The 15,942-nt window shown below is 40.0% G+C and overlaps 1 long non-coding RNA gene across 4 annotated transcripts; it reads left to right on the top strand.

Moving 5' to 3' along the window:
• The first annotated feature begins 256 nt into the window (after positions 1-256).
• Positions 257-13,406, top strand: LOC149009534 (uncharacterized). Of its 4 annotated transcripts, none has more exons than XR_016174411.1 (4): positions 257-936; positions 12,225-12,330; positions 12,421-12,508; positions 13,282-13,406. It is a non-coding gene; the product is annotated as an uncharacterized LOC149009534 (long non-coding RNA). The 4 variants fall into 4 exon arrangements; XR_016174410.1 differs by having other exon boundaries at positions 257-1,757; XR_016174413.1 differs by lacking the exon at positions 13,282-13,406 and adding an exon at positions 13,192-13,202 and having other exon boundaries at positions 257-1,757.
• The last annotated feature ends 2,536 nt before the right edge of the window (positions 13,407-15,942 follow it).

Raw genomic sequence — 15,942 nt, 5'->3', positions numbered from 1 at the left:
GGGCTAATCGACTGACTCATGATCAAGATGAGTTAGCCCAGGGCCAAGATCTAATAACATTGGTTATTGGACAACCGGATCCTCCCGAGCAGGGTTAGAAGCAACCCCCATATCCTAATGGAGATGGTCAAAAAATGCCCGCATTGTGAAGTGGATACGGAATTAGTATTTGTGTTTTGGGAGCTGTGCGGCTGTGCCCTTAATTTTATTTTTTTGGTATATAGTATTAAAAAAGAAAGGCACAAGAGCAGGACTACCGAGCTAAGCACCTGGAGGGCAAAACGCGCTCTAACCAGGGATTGAAAAGCGGCCATTGCTGTCGCGCACGGAATCGACAGGGCCTTCGGAGCCAGAGCGTGCCCTTATTAACTGTTCAACCACATGCATAGACCTCTGAGAGCTCGATCTATGCAGTTCCGTTGAGATATTAATGTCCTCATTCAGCACAGTGTCGTCCTTTGAAAGTTTTGGGCGGGAAATTACAGGTTAACAGAACGACCTAAACCTCTATTCACAGCGTTCCTGGTTGAACCGGGAAACGCTAGTACATAGCCCAAATCAGGGTTCATTGCCAGTCCCATAATCCATAGACGCTTCCCTTCCTATCATTGCAAAATTTGTGTTCTCTTAGACTCTTACTTCAGTACAATTCAAATGTAATCGTTATTGTCCCTCTTTTCTTTCGTTCCTTTCTGCTTTGGATTTCTTTACCTGTAAGATGATCTCGGATGCCGGACCAGGTGAGACTTATCTATGTGCTTGTATGGTCGTATAATCCAATCAAGCTCTGTCACTCAAATTACTTTGAACTTTGCTCGCTGGTAATTTGTGTTGATTGGCGGATTACGCTTGCAAAGATGTTGTTGGCTTTGGGCCAGGCTCATCTTTTTTGAGCACTGGCCACGAGGAAAAAAAAAAGAAGCCTTCTTCGATCAGGTTTGCTTTTGTTCATTATCGTACTTTTTTCGGAATAGACGTTCTGTTTTCGTGTTTCTCGTAGTTCCGTGATGTAAGTTTCGGGGTAAATGTCTCTAGCCCTTTTTTTTTCTTTTCGTTTTGAATGTTCTCAAATGTTAACAGTTCCGCGCTTTGCTTATTATATTATTTCCATGCTGCAATTTTATCATAATGGATAAGTCATAACTCATTAATTGGTAATTGCGTTAAGCACTGTCTGAAACGATGACTAATTGATTATTTGGAGAAATCAGGTTTTATGATAATCCCATATCTGCCCAGCTGCCTTGAGTAGTTGATTTGGGTATTCACTGCTCACTTCTTCAAACGGGACACCTCCTACCCCCAACCCCAACATTTTGGTATTTGAATGCCTGTTAGGTAGCAATGGATTTAAAGGAAATTTGATATGTGAGTTCATGTTAGACAGTGAAGATATGTGAAGGCAGTTTGGTGGTCATGAATGTGGCAACTTGGTTTGATACTCACAGAGTTATTCACATTTAAAATGTAGGTGTGTATGAATGTGATGATTTCATTTGATAGTCAGGGAGGTGTTCGGATATCAAATGTTGGTTGCCATGAATAATTTAAGGCCATCAAATGAGAAAAATTGTTCTGTAATTTAACAAATGATCTCTTTGAGTGGCAAAATGACGTGAGAGTGACTGGTGGGACAAGAAATGACTGACAGCTTATCCTTTTTTTTTCTTCTTTCTGGTGCGGGGGGATTGGGTGCATATAAGTTGTCTTGCTGCTGCATTATGGAAGAGAACAGTATTGGAGGAGCTAACTGGAGGGTAAGAAACAATGAGCCAACACCATTTAGTCGGTAATAATGCTGAGTTGTTTTCATTGTATGGAATAGAACAGTATGTCAAAAATTAGGCACTTGAAAATGGATTTCATTTACAAGTGAAAGTAGTTTTTTTTTTTTCCTTTTCTTTTTCCCCCCATTGCATGTTATTATCCTTTATCGAACTCTCTTATTTTGGTAAACTATGTTTCCAGTATCTTGTAGTTCCTTTTGACAAACTGCTTTTACCTTTGGCTTTTCTTGTGAAATTCTGGTTTCTTTGCCTTCATCCTCCATCGCCTTCTTTGTTTTTCTAAAACACTGATTGAACCCCATATCTTAAAACCCCAGCGAACTGACCCATAGGGCCCAATGAACTAAACCCAATCAGACCAATAAACCCATTGACCTTTGGTTTCTCCTTCTAAACCAACGAGTAAAAAAAAAAAAGGGGGGGGGGGATGTTCCTTATCCTATGAATCCTTAGATTTATTTGGGTGGTCAAGCTATTCAATTCCGCGACGTTTCAGTTGTTTCGAAAAGGTGAAGACTGAAGAACAAAAGTTTTTTTTTTTTTTTTTTTTTTTGAAATCATGGCAACCACCGATGGTATTTATGCTCTCATTAGCTTCGAACATTATCCCACTTTTCATCCTCTTTCGGTAAGATTTGATGGAACAAATTATTTGATCTGGTCTCGATATACATACCTGACGGCCTTGTTGGACATATAATGGGCACCACTATCAAGCCTATCACCACAGGTGTTTCTGAAGATAAATGGATCTCGAATGACTCTTTTATTATGTCATTCCTTTTGAATTCCATGAAATCAAATATTACTCATGGATACCTATTATTTGATACTATAGAAACATATGGACAATTAAGGAATGATGCATAGGTTTATGAACTACGGAAGAAGCTTCATGAGATTATCCAAAAGGAATTGATTGTCGCTCAATATTATGCTGAGTTGCGATCACTTTGGCAAGAGTTGGATCATTGTGGGGATTATCACTCCACTAATTTAGATGATGTTGCTACTTATCGTAAGCATGTTGATACGATTCAGGTATATGATTTTTTGGTTGGTTTGAATGTAGAGTATGATCATATCAGGGTACAAGTATTAAGTCATTCTCTTTCGTACACTAAAACAATCTTATGCCCTTGTTCAGTGTGAGGAAAGCCGTTGATTAGCAATGTTTCATGATCCTCTTGTAAAAAAATCAACACTACAATCTGTTAGTAATAAATTTGATTCGACCAAGGAAATTGTCAAGTGTGAGCATTGTCACAAACTATATCATACCAAGGCTAAATGTTGGAAGCTCCATAGAAGCCTGTTGAATTGAGTAAAAAAGGGTACAAAGAAGGGGAAAACTGAAGGCTAATCTTTCTGAGATTGTTCCCACAACATCCTCTGCAGGCATTGGTTTTTTATAAGAGAAATTAGCTACTTTACAACGTATTCTATGGTCTTCTACTCTTGGTGCAACCTCTATTACTCCTTCCTCCACTACCCATACAAACTCCTACCTTGTTATTTTAGGTAAAACTTTTACGGGTTTCCATGTTTCTTCGGTTTCAACTCCTTTTCTTCATAATAGAAAATCTATTCATTTTATGATAATTCATACTGATGTATGGGCCCCTTGCCAATGTGTGTCTATGAAGTCACCGGGGCTTTTGAGAGTTAGACCTGCTCTCGATCCAGAACTGCTACTTAAGCCATCTACGTGTAAAGTCCATAGGTCTGATGTCTTGGTTGCTGCCCCTTGGCCTTTGCCTTGTGGTAAGCTGCTTTCTACAATGAAGTCGGCTAAGACTTGAGCTTTTATGGCTGTTCTTGGTTTGAACTCGATCTGATACTCGCTAAGCTCAACCGCCCACCCGACCATTCTTCCTGCCACATTAGGCCTCTGAAGAATCTTCTTAAGGGGGAAGTTGGTCGAGACTATGATTGGGTGAGCTTGAAAGTAAGGCCTTAGTTTCCGTGAGGCTACTAAGAGTGCCAAAGCCTGCTTATCAATGTTTGAGTACCTTGTTTCTGCATCGATTAATACGTGACTCACATAGTATACCGGGTTTTGTGTCATTTCTCCTTTTACCAACACTACGCTCACTACGGTTGGCGAGATAGCAAGGTAAACCGTCAAATCCTCCCCGGTTACTAGTCGTGCTAGGACGGGAGTTATCTCGAGAGATTTTTTCAATTCGTCGAATGCCTTCTGGCATTCATCGGTCCACGCAATTTCTCCTGAGCTTGGTGTGGCTTTTAATGCTTTTGAAAAAAGAATTACATTTTTCTCCCGCTCTGGATATGAACCGGTTTACTGCTACTACCCTTCCAGTCAGGCATTGAATTTCCTTTATCGTTCTGGGAGGTTGCATTTCAATCAATGCTTGGATCTTCTCGGGATTAGCTTCAATTCCCCTCTGGGAAACCATGAATCCGAAAAACTTCCCGGACGATACCCCGAAAGCACGTTTCTCGGGATTCAGGCACATCTGATATGTCCTCAAGACATCGAAAGCTTCTTCTAGGTTGGCAAATGTTGGCAAATTTCATGGATCTTCAGAGATAGCAAGTTTCTGCTCTAATGGCCTTATGTTTCTCGATTGAGAAATTTCTTCTTCTTTGGATGATCGGGGTAGCGTTCTTCTGAATCCAAAGCTTATGTTTTGCTACCCGCCTATCTATTCCGGGCATGTCATTTGCTGACCATGTGAAAATATCAGAGTTGACACATAAGGATTTTGTCAACTCCTTTTTGAAATCTTCAGGTTTTTCGCATCCAATAAACGTCCCCCGATCGAGTAGATCCTGACTTAGCTGGATTATTTTCAGTTTCTCGACCGGTTCTGCTCTTTGCATGTTTCCTTCATCCCAATCGTCACGAACTTCAATGGTTAGGGCGCTTCCCGAACTTTCTGACCTCCACTTTTGCTTTAGATAATTCACATAACATTATTGGGAGGTAGATTGATCAAAGCTGCAATCGCCCACCCCAACATCAGTCGGGAATTTGAGCTTCATGTGTCGGGGGGACATGACCGCCTCTAGTGCATTGAGGGTCGGTCGTCCCAGAATCACATTGTACGCAGATAGGTCTTTTACAACCATGAAATTGTCCCGTAGAAGTGTGTCCTGAGGTGATGTCCCAATCTTTAGATCCAAATGGATCGTTCCTTATGCTATCTCTGAAGATCCTGCGAAACCATAAAGAGTTGTCACGGACGGGGTGAGAAGGTCGTCAGCCAACTTTAATCTTTTAAAAGCCTTATATGAGAGTAGGTCGACTGAGGAACCCGTGTCAACTAGGACTCGGTGAACCTCCCGATTGGCAATCTTCACTTTAATGATGATTGCATCATCATGAGGTGGCACTATCCCGTTCAAATCATCATTAGTGAACGTTATAGATTTCGGGCATGCTAGATTTTTTTTCTTTTTTGGTAAATGAGCAGCTCCCACGAACCGGGCCTTCTGTTTCGCCTTCTTAATTGACTCCATAGTCGGGCCACCCATAATAACATAAACGGGTGACTCCTCCTGACCTTCCTTCTCTTTTCCTTTGTCAGCCTTTTTGGCAGTTTCTTCAGGCTTGGTCGATCGGGCCCTTTTTAGGCTCAGGTGACCTTTCCTTGGATTTTTCTGGTCTTTGGACATAATGACCAAGTTTCCCTTCTTGGATCGTTTCTCGATCTCTGACTTGAGGATTCGACAGTTGTCAGTGTGGTGACCGTAATCTTTGTGGAATCGGCAATATTGTCATATCCCGATCTTCCGGTCGTGAATGTAGTTTCCCGGGTCACTTTAATGACTTTTTGTCCTGGATATTCATCAAAATTTTTGATGGTTTCGCATTGAGAGGGGTAAAGCTTTCCTGTCCTTGGTTGCGCTTTCCAACGACTCTTTGATCCTCGATCCCGATCGTTGGAATTGTTCTTTTCATTCTCACGATTGGGTATTCGATCCCGAAATGCCTTCACCCTGGCATTTATCACTTCATAAACACTAGCTTGCTTCTGGCACTTATATAACGTCCCGTATGTTTTGGGCTTGTCTGTTAGTAGGACCTCCAAAAGTCTTTGGTGAGTAATGCCACTCCAAAGTGCGCTGTATGCCACCTGATCGTCAAGATCCTCGATCTCAATGGCTACTTTGTCAAAACGCTTCAAGAAGTCCCGAATGGACTCGCTTCGTCCCTGCCTTATAGCAAATAGGTTGTCGGACGTTTTCTTCCTCCCGATTGCGCTTCTGAATCGGGCTATGAATTTTCGGGCAAGTTCTCTGAAATTGTGAATGGATCCTGGTTGCAAGCTGCTGAACCATTTGATGGCTGGACCCTTTAAGGATGCTGGGAACGTTTTACAAAGAAGTTCATCTTCCCGACTGAGAATAGTCATTACTGATTTGAAGTAACTTATATGCTCTTTCGGGTTGGTTTTCCCCTCGAACGGGGTGAAAGTTGGCATGATGAAATTTTGTGGGAGAGGCATATTCATGATTTCGTCGGAGAAAGGTTCCCGATCAACCACGTCCAGATCTTCATCATGGTCCTGATCCTCCAGTTTGCGCATGACCTCAGCTATCTTTCTTTGAAGGCGATTCTGCCTTGCCCCATTTTCATCTGATTCAGCGGTGCTTTCTATTCTGGATTGTGATCGGGCAATTGATACCCTCGATCGGGTTGCCTGAGGTTGGCTTTCTCCTTGATGCTCGATCTCCTCCCAAAGACTTCTTTGAGGCAGGGATCCGGTCTTAGAGGGTACTGAAATACGGTCAAGGGCGCTAACCTTTGTTCCGTTTGGTTGTTTTTGAACCTGATCGGGTCCAGTATGGGCGGATCTTCGACCTTCAGCCTGTCTTCCTCTTGGGATTCCTCCCCTTTGTTGGGATCTTCTGTTATTTTGGAAGGCTCTCAGTAGCCTCCCCATTTGGGTGTTTCGCCTTGGTCCTTGCTCGACTCCAATTTGATGGACCAAGCCTCTCAACACCCCCTACATCTCGAGCATTCCCTTCCGGAGTTCATCTACATCTGCCGTTGTGGCATGTCCCGAGGGTCCTTTTGAAGTGCCCTACTTGTTTGGATTTTCAGGGATCAGATTATCCACGGGAGGATCCTGGTCCACTCGGGTTGAGCGTCTGGCTCCATCATCCTGACGTGTTTGGTCATCTAAGTTTGGGTCTTCGCTAGCAGTTTCCTGCCGAGCGCGCCCATTATTAGCTCCTCGTCTTACCATGACTTGAAGATTGTCTTTCCCACAGACGGCACCAAACTGACGCGTCTCAGTTACAGATCTGGTTTTGACTAAGACCCTTTCGAAGATCGAGACGATGAGTCCTGCAAGAAAGGTCAGATGCGGGTCGGCTCGCATACTGGGCAACCGCCTCCGATGGCTAAGTCAGACGGTGAACAGATTAAGGCCTCGTGCAAGAGTTACACAAGACTATGTTCAGAATGTGTTGGATGCTTACCGGAGGGGTGAATCCTTGCTTTTATATTGTATGTATTAACTTTGCTGGAATTGGTAAGTTTTCCCGATGAGGGCTGTTGTCTCTCCTGAGATTGTGCTTCCCTGTCGTTGGTCTCGCACAATCATCCTCCTAGTTGACCTTTCATCTTGGGTGTTGTTGCCAAATAAGTCCAACGTATGTAACGCCTTAACTTTGCCAGTCGGCAACTGTCCCGACCGAGTAGCATGATCAGCCAAAGCCCGGGCTTAAGTCAATCGGGTAGAAATCTCCCTGTATCACCTCAGTTGGGTAGGAATCTCCCCGTATTAGGTGGGAAAAATTAGGAGAAATTTTGGGATTTGGTAATTCATTTCAAAATTATAATCATCTGAGTAAAACTTCTCTAAAAATATCTTATTAGGTAATTTTTTTTTAAATCAGTAGATTTCAGAAAATTTTTCTATTTTATTTTAAGGTAATTTAAAAAAGAAAAGATTTTCATTCATGAGTCATGTTATAAGTGTTTTCTTCTTTTATTTTAACAGGAAAAAAGTGTTACAAGATACAATGATTCCATTTTTTTAACTTATTATAGAATCAATGAAAGTATGCGCTGACCTCTGTTTCTTGTTCTTTGCACTCCTACCTTTGAATTGGCTAACCCAATAGTCCAAAAACTTGCATAGGGAGCTCCATTAAGATATCTAACAACTAGTTCATTCGAGAAGAAGGGTGGAGAGAAATGGCAGAGATGGCAATGTTGTCTATACTTAAATCAAATTTATCCATTGCTCAACCAAGAGGTTACTTTCTTGAGGGGTGTACAAGGAAAATTTGAGTTCATCACCAGGTAAATGGAAAGCATGCAATCTTTCCCATAGAAAAAAATTGGAGGAAACTTAAGACTTTTTTGTACAAGTTTCGACATGAAGTTTTGGCAGGTTTTAGGGAGTATTTTAGGGTAGGATTATGCATTTAAGCTAATTAGAGTATAAAGAACATATTGGCTGTCTTTTGCTAAAAAGTCAATGTAGATATGTCATTTAATGTACATAACATCATTGTAGAGTTGTCCGAAAAGTACACTATAAACTTAACTACTTAAGTACATAACATTCAATTTATAATTTCTAACTTCAAAACATCAAATATAAAGTAATTGACAATAAAAGGAAAGTACAATTCAGTGCCAAGAAGAGTGCCTTGGTGGATCCATCCTGTGAGTTGAGTAGTATTATGCTTGTAACATCCTCTCCTCCAACCAAAGAACATAGACATCCCATAACACTTTATGCCTATGGGTGTCAAGGTAATCGACAACTGTAACTTTATAAGTCTGGTCATCAGCATGCCTAAGATAACTAATCTGAGGGAATACGCAATTTGGATAGGGAAGTCCTGATGGAGGGGTTATTTGGGGAAACATGAAAGAAACAAAAAAAATTGAAAATATGGGAAAGCTACGAAACTTGTAAGAAAAAGTCTCAAGTGTCCATGAAATTTCCCCTGAAAGTCGGGAATTTTTTTTTCTCATGAACTAGTTGGGTTAAACTAGGTTTCGAGGTTTTAACAAGTTTCTACGAAATTTCGACGGTTTTGATCGAAACTTGGGATTTTTTTCGGTCCCCTAGTGTTTCATTTCGAGGTTCCCAAAATGGAAAATTTTGGTGGAAATTTCGCTAGTTTCGACGGAATTTTGTTCTATGATCTTTCCTAAGGGACGTAGATGCAAGTGAGGAGATGGATGAAAGTATGAAGACGTGGGTGAAAAGTAAGAAATCTTGCCTATAATATTGAAGATGTCATAGATAAATTCATGATCCTTTCTTTCCTCAGCATGGCATTGCAGGTTTCATGCGCAAATCTTCTTTCTTGATTCAAGAATTTGATACCATGCCATGCCATAGCTAATAAGTTGCAAAACCTTTAGACTTAGGTACTTGACATTAATCAAAGGAGTGAACATTATTGTTTTGATTGTTCCCATCAAGTTGTGAACTCATCCAACACACAGGATCTGCAAATGACCTCTCTCTATATTGAGGAAGTAGAGCTGGTGGGTATAGAAAAGCCTAGAGATGATATCATAAGCTTGTTGCTGGAGGAGGATTCAAGAAAACAATCATCTATGAGGTAGGGATGGGAGGATCTAGGAAAACTACTCTTACCAAAAAAGTGTATGATAACAATAAAGTGATGTCATCCTTCGACTGTTGTGCCTGTGATACTGTATCTCAGTCACCTAAGAGTGATGAGCTCTTACAGATGATGTTAAAACAATCCCGTGAATCAATTAATAAACCCAATTCCCTGCAAGTGGAGACAATGGAAGGATTTCAACTGATTGATCTTCTGAGGCAATCCTTGGAGGTAAAGAGGTATGTCGTAGTTTTTGATGATGTTTGGAGCACTGATTTTTGGGCCTGCATGAGAAATGCTCTACCTGATGACAAGAAAGGTAGTAGGTTAATAATCACAACTCAGAACAATACAATTGCTTTTTTCTTGGTTGGATACTTGTAATCATGTCTATACTCTTAAACCGTTAGCTGATGAGGAGGCTTGGGGAACTCTTCTGTAGAAAAACAATCTGACGTGACCCTATCCAATTTTGTCCTTCAGAACTAGAGGAAGTATGTCAGAAAATTTTGAACAAATGTGGAGGATTACCATTTGCTATTGTTGCCATGGGTGTTGGTCTCCTGTCCACAAAAGATAAGACCGTAGCAGAATGGAGAAAATTGAATGATAGCCTTGGTTATGAGTTAGAAAGTAACCCACTCTTTACAGGCATACCCAAGGTTCTTTTATTGACTTTCCAGGATTTGCGATACTACCTTAAATCTCGTTTCTTGTGCTTTACCCTTTTCCCGGAGGATTATTGCATTTCCTGTAGAAGATTGATTCAACTTTGGGTTGCAGGGTTTGTGAGTGGGGAAAATGGCAGAACACCAGAAGAGTTTGCAGAAGACTACCTCAATGAGCTTTTTCACAGAAGCATGATTTAAGTGTCGTCAATGTATCCAGATGGACGAGTGAGAAGTTGTCGAGTCCATGACCTCGTCCATAATGTTAGCCTTTCAGAAGCAAGAGAGTGGAATTTCAGTGAAGTTACTGCACACTAAAATTCAAATCCAAGTATAAGTGCTTAACGGCTATCATTGCACGACGACAAAGTAAGGAATCAAGGTGTATGAATTTCTCCCATCTTTGCTCCTTTCTCATATTCGGGGAAGTACATAACAATATGCTGTACTCATTTATAAAGGCATCCTTTGGAATTTGAAGCTCTTGAAGGTGTTAGATTTAGAAGATTCCTACCTTGACAAGTTGCCTACTGAATTAGGGAACCTCTCAAATGTGAGGTACAAATATCAAGTAACTTCCAAATCCATTGGGAAGCTACAAAACCTAGAATCTTGAATGTCAAAAATACTTATGTACATGAATTGCCTATTGGCATCCTCAAACTCTGGAGGCTACAACATTTGCTAGGATACACTTTGGAGAGATTCCATGGCACCTGCAGTTTGAGTCATTTACAAGGATTGAAGGTTCTAGATCAAGGAATCAGATCTTTGGAGAACCTGTGGAAATTGGCGTTTATAGAGGCAGACCATAAAACTAGAATGATTAGAGGGTTGAGAAGCTTGAGGAGGCTGGGCATTACAAACTTAAGAAGTGAAGATAGTGGGGGTCTCTGTATCTCAATTGGAGAGATGGAATACCTCTAATCCTTGGGCTTAAAGGCAATGAACGATAAATAGTTCATAGATTTGCAACTAGTGTAGTTGCCACCATGCCTTCTTCGACGTTTGTATTTGGATGGACCATTGAAGGGTTTGCTTGATTGGGATGACATCCCATCAAAATCTGGTAAGAATAGGTCTTAAAGGGTCAAGATTAAGGGATAACCCACTGCAGGTCCTCCAGACCCTGCCTAGTTTGGTGAATCTTGTCCTTGACAGAGCATATGATGGAGAACAGTTGCATCTTAAGGCATGTCAGTTGAAGAAACTCAAAATACTCACCTAAATCACTTATGTGGACTGAAACATGTGATGTCAGAGACAATGCAGCATCTAGCCTAGAAACGCTCATAAATTTTGTGTTGTTGGCAATTGGAGGAGATTCCTTTGGGCATAGAAAACCTCAAGAGGCTCAGAAGACTTGATATTCTTGGATCTTCCGCAGAATTCGACTTAAGGCTTCAAGGAGAAGACTGCTGGAGAGTTGAGCGTATACCAAACATCTAGAACTGGTAATTCTGATGATCTTGCAGATCATGCAATTCTTTGATTACATGTTATGATGTTGTCCTCTAATGTAATTCAAGCTCAAATAACATGTACTTAATTCTCTTCATCCAAATTGAATGTCCTAGACTTCTGTGTTTTGAATAGTGAATTAAGCTGTAATTCTCACAATTCCTGAGGTTCATGGGTGTGTCAAGTGATTCATGTGAACTTCTTCGCCCTATTTGTTGTGGAATCAAACTCTAAGCTTCATCTATATCTTTCTCACTCACCACCTGTTCATTGAGCGAATCTTCTCCTGACTCCAACCTTGCAAAACTCAACTCAACTCAACTTTTGCCCAACCCAATGGAATGAGCTGCAAAGATCTTTTCCTTCCAATCAGCTTTATATAAAACCATACCGGCCCTAAGCTATGCCTATCTATAGGGCCTTTTATCGGATCTGTCTCAGGATTTTCTCTAGCTGTTTCAGCATGAATCAAATCACTCATCCAATTGGAAAGCCTCTATGTTGCGATTGGTTACCTCTCACTTCATAGGTACATCCATTTTTGATTGGATGAACTTCATTGAACTAAGATTTGGTACTTTGGTTCAACCAGAAAAAGTCCATAGCATGTGGAATGTGTTGTGTTGGGTAATTTGACTTGCTAGTAATGATTTTCTCTTGAATGGTAAACCTCTGTCTCTGTTTGGTGCTATGACTCTCTTCAACAAGCTATTTATTGAGGTTCTTTCTTTTACAGATCCCATGCTTTCAAATCGGCTGGAGACTAGCCTGAGAGCCCCCTGCAATTTTGAGTTTTGATTTGAAAGATGCAGGGAAACTAACAGCCATCTGCCACATCTTTGGTATGGCTCTTTTTGATCTGCAGCTTGTAGCACTCATTCTTTATGGTCTAACAGAATAGCTCTTAATTTTTTTTTCTTGATTTATCAAAGAAAAGAGAACAACAGCAAACCACTACAGAATACAGAAACAGAAGCAAAGTTCACCAACAGGACTCAGGGGGACTCTTTCTTGTACAAGGTACTCTAGGTGTTTGGCATCTGGGTGAATAGCTCTTAATTTTTTGTTTTTGGAAGTTGCAATTACAACATTTTGTTCATAAATTTATGGTATATCAAGATACATGGGTTTATATCTGCAATTGCCCCAAGAGAAAAAAGAAAATGGAAAGTAGCATGTGGATGGAAGCTCTGTTTGTGTTAAAAGAGATAACAAGTTGATTTTAATCAATGGAAGCAGATATGTCACAGAACCCAAGACACAGTCTATGGTCAATGATCAAACAAGATAGGAAAGGACTCCCCTTGCAATGCCATCTGGACTTTCTCCTTTCTTGTTTGCAACAGATTTAGCTTCTACCTGCGTGTTCTCACTGCCGATAAAGAACTTAACTGCAGATGACCTGCATTTATCCATGTAAATCTGGTTCCTAGTCTTGCTTCTATTGTGTTTGTTGATTTGCCTTATTACCTGTTCTCATTCGGTCAATCAGTTGCTCGTGTTACTTACCACATTTCGTTATGTTTCCATTCTTGTGTGCATCATGAATTTGGGATGGTTCCTATCAATTTGGGATGTTTGTTCAATCCATCTGTTCATTAAATAACTATACTTATTTTGATTCGTATTGCTGTATCTGAATGACAATGTTCTTTATAGCTAGATAATTGCCTTATAAAAGAAGTTAATCCTTGATCAAGCAGGACATGGGTTTGTGGACATTTCTGGAAAGACTGCTACTCCTTGCAAATGCATTTTCTGTACTTGATGAGGACTGCTTTCTTTGCTTCTAGAGGGTGGAGCTTGTCAAAATTCACTGCACCACGGCAAAGTCACTCGAGAGGGAGATTATAGGGCTAATATACGCAATCCAACACATGAGGCTGCCACTTGTAGCACTCAGTATAATTTTTGTAACTGTTACACTGGTGTCTGGGTGAAGTTTAATTTGCTTTGGATGTTGTAACTTGTAAGAGATGCATTCAATATGCATTTAAACTGTTTGGCTGTTTGATCAGTGGGAGAAAGCAGACATGATATATAATGAATGGTTTAGCCTTGTACATTGGAGCTTGACTTCAGTGCTTGCGCAACACTGTGCAGCGAACGGTCGAGATCAAGATCTGGATCGAGATTTCAACAGAGATTTTAATCTTGGCCGCTGTTTTTCAAAAGTGTGAAAACACACTTTTGGAAAATAGACAGTCGAGATCGAAACCTCGGTTGAGATCTCGATTTTAACCATTCGCTGCAGGTGCTGCGCAAGTAATTTCATGTACACTGGGTATGAATTTATCAGCAACTTGGATTGGTGGTGTTCTTTTTTTCATCAGTTGGTGGCATGTATATCAACACTTAGATATGTATAGGATTAAGCCCAAGCAGTGACACTTGAAATTCGATGAGAAAGTTTCATATGGATTCATTCAATATATTAGACAAAAATTTCACAATAATTCCCACATGACAGTGACTTTATTCTAATTAAAACATTCAATTGGTAGAATTCAATCGTAATCAAGAGCATGAAACTAAGATATTAAATTGTCATTGTTTTCAAGAAGTACTTGGGTTAAATTGTTGTTTGTTATCATGGTAAGGTTGATTGGTTGGTAATACCAACAGTCTTAGTGAAGAGGTTGTGGGCTCGATTTTGCTGATATATTATGCAATAACCCCCATCTATCTATAATATATAACAAAAAAATCTCTTGTTTTTCCTAGAAAAAAAAATTGTTGTTTGTTTGTAAGATTGAAATAATATAATGCAGTAAGCCAGTGAATTGTGTTTAGTTATTATTAAAAAAAAAAAAAAAAAAAACTAGGGTTATTTAGAAGTGCAGTTAATAGAATCATAGTAATCAAATGGTTTTTAAAGTAATACAGGTTGAATCCAATCGTATCAGAATTAGGGTAACTAAACAGTTCTTCAAACAAATTTACTTATTAGAATTAGAAGAATCAAACAGTTTTGTATTATGAATAAGATTCTAAATTACGTAATTCCATTGAAATCATGATTCCTTAGAAGCATGATTCAGATGTAGACTCTAAAGAATTGCAGAATCAAACACACCCTGGAACTTAGTATTACCTCATTTTCTTCGACCCACCCCCAAGTCATATGGGCCAGGCCTTTGTTCGATGGGCTCTGGCAGGTCTGTGGACTAAAATAGATAAGGATTCTCAGAGTTCATCGCATTTCAAATTCTAACAGCCCTTTACCAAACAAGGAAAAATCTAGTAGCTCATAATATAGAATCCTACCCCTTATTTACTTTTTTGTAATTTATTCAATAATAAAAAATTTTAATGAGATCTGAGTTTGCAAACAATATTTAGGGAACAGCAATTGGTCTTGAGGACTCTTTACTAGAAATGGCCGGGCTGGTTTAAACTTCAGGTTCGGTTTAAGCCCGTGCTACTGACCCAATGACACAAATTAATGGGCTTAACAAGCACTTAAACTTTAAGCCCAAATTTTGATGGGCTAACAATTGATTTGGCCCATAATCAGGTGCGGACTTGGGTAACGGAACTTAGTTACTGTTAGCTTTCTCAGGGTACCTTGACAGACGCATCAAAATGTCGATTAAAGTAGAAGTTCTCCAGAACTGTAGAGTTCTGAACCACGCACCTTGATCATCGCTGATGGGTAGAGGCTGGACAAACCCAGGTCAGTGAACAAGGAATGTCGGATCAACCACCATTATCAGCAGCGCCCTTACAAAGACCATGGACCTGACTAGACAAAGCATGATCAGTTGCCATGATATATATGAATATCCTCTTGTAAGAACTTCCTCGTTATCTCTCTGGACTTGCCTCCCTGAGAGAAGACAGGAAAATCCAACCAAAGCACTCACTGATTTATTCAGATACACCATAATAATGGTGGGTTTCATTTTTCACTCTCCTCTTGTATCCATTATGCAGATGGATCTACATGTTGTAGCAACAATTACCACCTACTGATCTTGATTTTCCTTGGATACTGATTCAATCATTCATTCATTCATTCATTATAAGTGGCAGAACTCTCCTTTCTTTTCTTCATACGAGATAAAGGTTTGATAATTACAATATTCAAGAAAATTGTCCCCTATCATCACAGGGTTCTGACATAAGAGATAAACTGTTTGTGTTTATGTGTGTGAGAGATTACTTGAAAGATTACTGAATTTCTGTCACAGACTAAGCATATAGCTTCCAATATGAGGAGGTCCCACATATAATTTTGAAATTCTGATAGGTTTCACATGGACAACAATGGCATTTTCTGATGTGCAAGCCTCAAAGCCCATGTGAAGGGATGGGAAAGGACGATTAGACTTTTAATGTATGCATAAAATCCATATCAAGAGAGCTAGGGAGATGGAGCAAGAGAATAATCTGAGAAAAGTGCTTTTGGATCTTGCATAAATCGATCAATCATTACATTTTTTGTGTTATGT

Source organism: Hakea prostrata, chromosome 7, assembly GCF_041222555.1.
Source record: "Hakea prostrata isolate BN-2017 chromosome 7, UWA_Hpros_2, whole genome shotgun sequence".
Taxonomy (NCBI): domain Eukaryota; kingdom Viridiplantae; phylum Streptophyta; class Magnoliopsida; order Proteales; family Proteaceae; genus Hakea; species Hakea prostrata.
Note: the sequence above shows the minus strand (reverse complement) of the source record. Positions and strands in the feature narration are given on the sequence as shown.